Source organism: Triticum aestivum, chromosome 4A (genome assembly GCF_018294505.1).
Source record: "Triticum aestivum cultivar Chinese Spring chromosome 4A, IWGSC CS RefSeq v2.1, whole genome shotgun sequence".
In the NCBI taxonomy this organism is placed as follows: domain Eukaryota; kingdom Viridiplantae; phylum Streptophyta; class Magnoliopsida; order Poales; family Poaceae; genus Triticum; species Triticum aestivum.
The window spans coordinates 699,849,764-699,859,684 of NC_057803.1; the positions used below are offsets into that span (position 1 = coordinate 699,849,764).

The 9,921-nt window shown below is 44.2% G+C and overlaps 1 non-coding gene across 1 annotated transcript; it reads left to right on the forward strand.

Annotated features, from left to right (window-relative positions):
- Positions 1-858: 858 nt before the first annotated feature.
- On the forward strand, positions 859-939 carry LOC123088875 (small nucleolar RNA SNORD24). The gene has a single exon (XR_006442138.1). It is a non-coding gene; the product is annotated as a small nucleolar RNA SNORD24 (small nucleolar RNA).
- The last annotated feature ends 8,982 nt before the right edge of the window (positions 940-9,921 follow it).

Here is a 9,921-nt window from a genome sequence, read left to right on the forward strand (position 1 = left end):
GCGAGGTCGTCCCAGGTACGTCCGCGCCGACCCCGTACCACTCCTGGGCGCCATGAAGATGGATGGAGATGGCTCCTCTGCTCTGCTCGGGACGTACAACGACTCCAAGGTCCAGCCCTTCTTCGTGGAGATGGACGGATCGGAGGGCCGACGATACCAACAACAAAATCTACCACGCGCTCGAGGTGAGGTCTGAGAATTTCCTCTCTCTTAAATTTCTCATTTTGGAATCCCTGCCTCGGTTGCATCGCACGCCTCTGCTTGGACTGGAATGATTCATTTTCTGCGTGCCCTTCACAAGTACACCATGACCATCATGTTCGACGGAACCTACACGAGCGGAGGTCTCGGAGAAGATTAGCCTCCTGCAGCGGGCTGTGACCCAACCTCCTCAACAATGAGGCTTCATTCATGGCTGGTAAGGTTCTCACACCTCTTGCTTGAGATTTCTGGTTGTATTATACATACAGTCGAAATTATACCTTTTGAGTTTCGATGAATCATGTGCTATTCCGTCCGCTCAGCAACAGTATCTGTTGTTTTCTCATGATGATAATCCTGCATCACTTGACTAAAACATACCAGTCCAGTCCATTCTCACAACCAATTAAGTCCAGAGCTCACACCTCTCTGTTGATGATGTACGTACATTCCAGTTAAAGAATAACACAGGATTAATTAATTCTTGGGCTCTTCTAGCCGTGCTTCTTACTCTAGGTTCCAAGTAGAGATTCCTATATACTTATACTTGCTTTGCTGCCGATTCCTGACTCTGTTTGTCTGTTTTGGAACTGTAAAATGCAGTGATGCCAAACATCGCCTCTGCTTCAACTGATTAATTTTTTGCATGCCAAACAGAGCCTGATGTTATCAAAATATTTGCTACTCTTAATGGGTTTATCCTACTTGATGATCTTAACCACCAAGATCTCTGAGGCTCTTATTTCTAGTCTAATGTTATCAGTACAGTACAACCGCTGTTGCCAGTTTTTGTTCATTATGAGATGATGTTTGTGCATACCGTTTCTCATCACTCTCTGGCCTGGTATTTAGGAGCTGGAGGAAAAGAGGAAGGAGAAGGCCAAGATCTCCTACGACAGGAGAAAGCAACTGGCGAAGCTCCCAGGTCGACGAAACTATGCCATGAATGGATTTTTTTCAACCACTACTATGTAATAAGCATACTTGCTTTCTTTCCTAGATCGCGGATTATATATCCTACACATCCTCCTTCATTTGTTGTGATAACTAGTTGTCACCCACTCACTTGCTCATCGTTGTAAGTTACTGTAGTAGGTAGGTTGCTCTGATCCTCACAAGTTAATGCTTAGTTTGTCTGGGTGTGTCTACATACGCAGGGTATGTGTTCGCTGATGACCAGAATGAGTTAATTGTGGCGTCTCCTGATTATTTGAGGATCTTTTATATATGTCCCTATATGTCCTTATGAAATACCTGATATGATAACATGACCTGAATTAGGACTATTACCTGCTCATCAGCGACATCTGTGCATTTTTGTTTTGAATGTCCTGTATTTGTTGTTGCATGATAGATACATATATTGTGACATCAATTTGTTGTTGGATATTGCTGGAAACTAGCTATGTCACATCAATTTCTTGGTTCTCTAGTTTGTTATGTCACATCAATTATATGCTTTTTTTGAGATTGTGTTTTAGCTACTGCCACTTTGAGCTGTTGTAGATTTTAGTTATCAATTACAGCTGAGCTTATCTATTACATCTTTTTGAACTTGTTGCAAATTCTATGATATGTGAGGTCCTTCTATTTGCTGCAAGCATTGACACAATATGTCGTGCGCAGGGATCTCCGCATCCGAGTCCCAGCTGTCCTCCGCAGCAAGGAGCTGGGCAAAGGGAGCAAGCAGTGCCGCTGGTTCCTTCAAGGATGCGTGCTGCTGGTCGAGTCTTGTGGAGAAGCAAGTCGTATCGGGCATCATCCCACTTGTGCCGTTGTGGTAAGAGCAGAATGCCACTCTCACTTGATGTGCATGTATTAACACAACAAAGCATTCTTACATGGTGATTGTTGGCGACACAACAAAGCATTCTTACATTCCAGACTTGATCTTACTACTAAATAGCACCCCTTGTTGTTGTTGTTGTTGTTGTTGTTGTTGTTGTTGTTGTTGTTGTTGTTGTTGTTGTTGTTGTTGTTGTTATTCACCCTATCCTTGTTGTTCTGTTTTCTTGTTGGCAGATATTTTGAGTAAATTCAAGACGAAAGATGTTCAAAGAAGCTCCAAGACATTCTTATATAGCAAGTTATGTAATAATAGCTGGGTTATCTGGGAATTTAATGTATCTTCTCTCTGTTTGTGAATGAAATAGTAATTACGTATGTGATTTAATGTATCTCCTCTCTGTGAATTTCATGTATGTTTTAGAATTACAATTTCTGTTTCATATGAAATAGTAATTATGTATGTGATTTGAAAATGTGTGCAATGAAAACATGACTCATGCGACCCACTTATCAAAATAATTTGAGCACATTTAAAATTTCTGACATGTGGGACCAGTGTATGATATTATGATATTTGGGACAAATGTAAAACAGTGGAAAATAAAATAGCAAAAATAAAAGATCATACGCTGTAAAAGGCCACATCTAGAAATAAAAAGGCTGAATTGTTGGGCCAGGCCCATGTAGCTAGCAAAAATTAATAGGAAAAATAAATATTTAAAAGGCCGAATTATTGGGCTCGGCCCATGTTGAAAATCGAATTGGACCGGGCTGAATCTTGTGCCACATCAGATTGCCACGCTGGATGCCTACGTGGCCTGGGGAGGTTGCTAATGACCAAAACGCCACAGTAGACGTATTTTAGTCATAAATGTCTACGACCATTCCAGAAGAAAGGTCGCTATAGTCAGTTTACGACTGCTAGCTTTTGACCTTATGTTTTTGGTCACAAAAAGGTCACAAATTGAAAACAGTGACCATTCAATGACCAATAATGCTAGTCACAAGTTGACATATTTCTTGTGGTGCTCCCCTCAAAACTGGCCCGCCTTCACTTTTGCATGTGTAACCTCTCACGCATCTCTCTCTCTCTCCTGAATGGTGCATGCACGGGTTAATTTTTGTTTTCATGCTAACATGCATGGTGCCGAATAACAAATGAAGAAAAGCACGGCAATATCCTTTGGCGCCATTAGCTCAATTTTTGGGTTTTCAACGTTGGCGTCGTGAAACTCGAATACTGTCTCTGCCGCCATAGCAAATCATACATGCCACGTAGTATAAAGTGATGAGAAGCAAGCAAGTTTGGCCACACCATTCTTCTCCCACATCCCTCCATCTTCTTCTTTCAGAAACCATGGTCCTCATTGATCTAGGCAAGCCACCACCAGACGGGAATGAAAGGTTGGAGGTTGGCATAAGTGTTAATTTTGGTGACTTCATTTATTGCCATGCATGACACGTAGTAGCATATAATTTTCAATCCTCTTTTCCTTCATTTAGTTTTACGTCGTCATCCAAATTTTCTTGTTGGCATACATGATACTCCCACTACAACCAACCTTCTGTGCTTGGCAACATGAATATCGGTCAGAAGCCAAGTGTCACATGATACTTCCAGTACAACCAGCCTTCTGTGTTCGGCAACATGAATATAGGTCAGTAGCCAAGTGTTGACCGGCTGTCCTAGAGAGTCTTTTTTTCAGAGTCCTTGCTTCGGGTTCTTCTCTCTCCTGTCGGTCATCATGATCGAAGGTTTCTTTTTGTTTTTTTATCTATGCTTAGATCGGTTTGCGTTGCCCGCCGCCGCCGTCAACCCCCGCGCGTCTCTACTTCAGCACTGGCACGACCGGCCGGCCTCTCTTCCGACCCGGCGGCCACGTCTGCCGAGTCACACGTCAGGGCCAGCCACCGTCCGCAAGTCGGCTCGCCCATTGCCTTGGGCCGTCCGTCGCTGCCCTAATACGACCAGGAATCCTGCATCGCCCCCACTCGACGGCCTCGCGCCATGCCGCGGCCCTTCGATCTACGCCGCGCCTATACGGCTACCACCCCGTCCGTCATCGCGGGCTTCATCTCGGACTCCTCCGTCACCCCGCCTCCACCGATCGGCGGCCCTGACCTCACACGCGATCGGATTGATCATCCACCCGCCACTGCGAACCGCCTCATCTACGCCGTGCGACCGACCTGGCCTGTTGGTTGCGCGCGCGTTCGCAGGCCCCCTGAAGTCCGTCCCGAGTTCAGCGCCCCTTCTACTGATCGAGCAACAAGCTATCGTTGTGTCACCCCGTCGGGCCGCAGCGCCGCCGCCCCATTGTTCATCTCCCGGCTGCACCGATCCCCATCACCGCTGCGTCGCCCATTTTAGCCGTAGTGCCGCGGCCCGCGGTCCACCGCCTCCCCGAGGCCGTCCGCTCCTAGTCTTCCCGGTGGCTGTACCGACCCTGGCGTCGCTGCTGCATCAACATGTCGGTCTGGAGCGAGTGTGGCACTCGGTCCATGCCATCGTTCCGAGACTGTTCCCGCGGTTGCACCGACCCGGGCTCCGACGCCCCTTCAGGCCGTAGCGCCGCGGCCCGCGGTCCCCACCGCCGTCCCGACGTCTTTCCATCGTCGTCCCAACTTGCCCGCAGCCGCTGCATCAGGCCGTAGCGCCTCGACCCGCGGTCCACTGCGCCGTCATTACGCGTCGATCTCCCGTGGTATGTGCCGTGCCGTCTCCTTCGGCGCGTGAAGACCACCGTCGCATTAAGCGACCCTACAGGCTAGTCACATGTCGAGGAAACAGTGTTGGGCTGGCCAATATTAGCGCGAGAGGTTGAAAAAATCAGTAATAAAGGAGCGCGCCCAGGTGTGGTCTCCAGGGTGATAACCGGGGCGACAAACTAGTCCAACAACGTGTAGTTAATGGTTAGAAGCAGGATCGCATCCTACTAGATGTGACCGGAGGCGCTCTTCTCCAGTTTTTCTTTGTTTTCTCGTTTTTTCTCTATTTTTTCATTCTTTTCTTTTTTATTCTCCACGTTGTTTCATTTTTTTTGGTTTTTGGTTTCCTTTTCTTTTTAATTTTACATTTATATATACATGTTCAATATTTCCTCAAATATTTGTTCAATATTTTTTAAATTCCTGTTCAATATTTTCATATACATGGTCAAAAAAAATTTAAATACTTGTTCAACATTTTAATTTCTTCTTTCATTCATTCTACTTTTTCGTGTATGTCAATTACATTTTTTTTAATAAGTGATCAACATTTTTTGTATACACGTTCAATATTGTCCCAACTCTTATTCAATATTTTTGAAATATTTGTTCAATATTTAATGTCAATATTTTTCAAATACTATTTTTAATACTCGTTCAACATTTTTTAATAATTATTCAACATTTTTCAAATACTTGTACAACATTTTCAATAATTATTCAACATTTCCAAATACTTGTTCAATATTTTTCAAATACTTGTTCAACATTTTTTATATACTTCTTCAATATTTTGCAAATACTCGTTCAACATTTTCCAAATGTGTTTTTGAATAGTGTTTTTTGTAATGTATATGTTGAAAAAATGTTGAACAAGTAATGGAAAAATGTTGAACAAGTATCTGAAATGTTGAATTGGTATTCGAAAAATATAGAATAAGCGCTCGAACAATGTTGAACATGCATACAAAAAATATTGTTCGCTTATTAAAAAATGTGTTCACACATACAAAAATGTAGAGTGAAAACAAAAACTAAACATATGAAAAAACATGAAATAGAGAATAAAAAAGAAAACCAAACAAAGACAAAAAGGGGGAAAGAAAAAACCCGAAGAAAACCGAGTAAAAATGAAGAAAAGGAAAAGAAAAACATGAAAAGAAAGTAAATAGGGTAAAACCCGCTAATTTTCCTATTAGTAAGCCGCGTTCTAAATAGTCTACAAGATGTTGATTGTGGTGTGCTGGGAAGTAGACTTGGGAATGTAACGATCCCAGGATCAATTCCCGGCTGTAGCTACTTTCAACTCTGTATTTTCGGGAAATATGAGAAACTAGTCGATCGCAGGATCGATTCCCGCCTGTAGCACCTTTAACTTAGTTTTTTTCGAGTGCTCGCGTGTTGGGTGGTCCGAGATCTCGATGCGAGTGGTGGCGCGCCGAGATCGGATCAAGGGTAGTGGCGGCAGGCTTTGGGCACGGCTGGGTCGTCCAGTGGTCCGAGATCTCGATGCGAGTGGTGGCGCGCCGAGATCGGATCAAGGGTGGCGGCGGCAGGCTTTGGGCACGGCTGGGTCGTCCAGTCCCGGTGAGGCCCAGGTCGTCTCGTCGCACAGCCCTGAGCTATCCATGTCCAAGGCGGAGCTCTCCGGCGGTCTGGCGGCTTCGTTCTCGGTTCCTGTGCGGTACATAAATGGTGAAGAGCGTGCTTGAGATTCATCCTATCAGCTCTTTTGACATGGCGCGATGGGATGGCAGCCCTCCCTCCATGCTCAAGTGGTGGTGCCTTCGGCTGTGGCCGGAGCGTGACGTTACTCCGCGGTGGCAGTGCGGCTATGGATAATCGTCATATTTGGTTGACCAGATCCGGGGCTTTGAAGGAGGTCTTGCAGATGCACAATTATCGGTTGGAGTCTCGTGCGGCAGATCAGGGTGATATCTTGTCTTCAGCAGCTGACCGGAGCCAATGATAGTGACGCAATGGCACTGTTTCCTTCCTGAAGGCATCATCGTGGTGAAGCTCGCAACTACTCTGCTACCTCCGGGGGAAACCCAAGATCAGTTGATGGAAAATGGTGCTGATGGAAAATGGCGCGATACTAACGAAAGTTGTGGCTAGCTGTTTTTTCACTAGTACTAACCTATCCAGATTATTTTAAATTGGACAATATTCTTTTGAGCTCCTAGAAAAATATGGAGGATAGTTTCCTTTCTAAAGGCATCATCGAAGTGAAGCTCGCAACTACTCCGCTACCTCCGGGGGAAACCCAAGATCAGTTGATGGAAAATGGTGCCGATTGAAAATGGCGCGATACTAACAGAAGTTGTGGCTAGCTGTTTTTTCACTAGTACTAACCTATCTAGCTTATTTTAAATTGGACAATATTCTTTTGAGCTCCTAGAAAAATATGGAGGATTGTTGACGACACTTATAACATTGTCGGCACAATGCTTACTTGGCACCAGAAGAGTTACCTTGCCTTTTTGTTGATGGTATTGAGTCGTTTAAAGATAACTACAGTGTTGATCAGGTTGATGACCATACGCGCCACTAGTCGATGCCTTGAAGAAGGCCAACATTCATGACAAAACCCTTTAGTGATCTGATAACGGATAGCAGAAAGGATTCTCGCCCTTTTTCCCGACCCTAAGTTATCGATCTGGCTACAACGCGCAAAAGTGCTAAGGGGCGCTACATGACTCATATGGTGCATACCCGATTTGGTGCCCATATGCTCCTTTAGGGCTTCTAGCTATATATACACTTATGAGGTAATTATCTATCTATCTATCTATCTATCTATCTATCTATCTATCTATACCTATACTAATTACAAACTCCCAAGAAATTACCAAGTTAATTAGAATTTATGAGCCGTTCATCTCTGGTGGGACCAAATTATTATGGTATAAATCCACTCAATAAATCTTAGGCCAAAAAAAAGATGGCACGTCTCTACAGATTCCCTCAAAAAAAAACACCCATAATCCAACTCTCCGCATCTCTCATGTATATCCCCAAAAAAGAAATCTTTCTATCTATCTATCTTTTTTTTGAGCATCATCTATCTATCTATATCTATATTACAGACTCCCAAAAATTACCAGGTTAATTAGAATTTATGAGTCGTTCATCTCTGGTGGGACCGAATTGTTATGGTATAGATCCACTCAATAAATCTTAGGCCAAAAAAGAAAACAAAAGATGGCACGTCTCTACAGATTCCCTCAAAAAAAAAAAAAACTCTCACGATCCAAGTCTCCCCATCTCTCATGTATATCCCCAAAAAAGAAAAAACTATCTCACGTATATCTCCCTCAAGTCCAACTGGCTCACGATTCAAATATCTCAATCTCTTAAAATAAAAAAAACTCCGACGATCCAACTCCACCAATCTCTCATGTATCTCTCCAAAAAAAACATCTCACGTATATCTCCCTCACGATCCAAATCTCTTAATCTCTCACGTACGCATCTCTTTCCGGTTGTGATGAAAAAAAGAGCCAACCTGACCTAACTTACATGTATTAAAAGTCAATTTTCAACGATCCACGTTAATCCTAGGTCTGAGTTTGTTTTGTTGGAAAAAAAGGGAAGCCCACGTCGATCCCGTCCATGCCACCTCCGATCTCCTCTTTCTAGCTGCCGCCTCTCAACTCCTCCTTTCTGGCTCCCCAACCCCCTGATCTGTTTGTTTCTAAATCATCAAATTAACTTATACAGTATTATAATCTGAAATGATCATGCTGCACACGTGAGGTACATGTTAATTTATTATGCACCTTCATAACCGTGAGCGCACGCATTGAAACCGCAAAATCCCCATCTCTCCTCATGCCGCGCGCCACTCCTCTCGACCGCTCTGCCGCTCCACTGCTCTGCAATAACTTTATGATGCTCTTAACAAACATGGTCCTATTAATGGTGAACTAATTAGTTGTAGGGCCATTGAACATATTTACTGCAGTTTGGCGCAAAATCCTTCAGCTTAACCATTCCTACATGTACATTATCCTGTGTGTGTGTGCGCGCGTGCGTGCATGCGTGTGTGTGTGTGCGTGTCCGTGTGTCCGTGTGTGTGTGTGTGGGTGTGTTAGATTTCATTAGGTTCGAAGGAAGTTTACCTTACATACCATGATTGTTTTCTTTTCCAGATTACTACTGCACACTCAGATTCATTCCCTTTCCTTTTTTCTTGACAAAACACAACATCACTGCATTTAAATTCAGAACAGGAAGTAAAGTTCAGAGAAACATGTACCGAGCTAGACATGAGAGAAATAAAAAAGCAAGATTAAATCATCTGGACATCCTTCAGATGAACTAGGCGTACCGTATATATTTATATGCACATAATTTTCTCGCTCGATAATAGCAAACAACTGTAGTTTCATAGGCAAAAAAATGAAAAAAATAGCGCCCTATAACAAAGTACCACCGGTTTTAAAGTACACTATTACAGTGCTATATCGCACTATAGGATGCTAGTAGCGAGACACTGTATGACGAGGATACAGACCAGGGGTAGGGTCATAGGCTCGACCCGTACACCCTACCCAAGGTCACTGTCCTGGAAGATGAAAAGACTAAGAGTCAACAGAAGGGCTCTAGCTCCATACGTCGAGTGAAATCCACTCGACGGTAACATCACTCGACGGTCATTACCTACCATCACTCGGCCACAAGGAAGATCACTCGACCATATTGAAGACCAATAGTCATGAGGACACGCAACGGCCAGATATTTACTCCCCCGTCTTCAATAGCATTAAGACTACTTACTGCTGGCGTTACCAGTAACGCTCCTACTTATGTACATTAGTTCCCTTGTAATGAGGGCGGGCTGGGGTCTTGGCGCACTCTATATAAGCCACCCCTCCCCTCTGACACAAGGGTTCACACTCTTTGTAACACAACACACATAATCCAATCAACCGCCTCCAGGCACCGAGACGTAGGGTTGTTACTTCCTCAGAGAAGGGCCTGAACTCGTAAAACTCGTGTGTACATCTTTACCATAGCTAAGATCTTGCCTCTCCATACCTACCCCCTCTTCTACTGTCAGGTTTAGAACCACGACAGTTGGCGTCCACCGTGGGGCAGGTGTTTTAGCCACTTATTGGTGAAGTTGCAAGTTTTTCTAATCATCATCATCATGGTTTCCGGCGGCGGATTGGCTGAGGGCCGCGAGATCCGTCTCGGCGCGCTCGTTTTCGTCGCTGA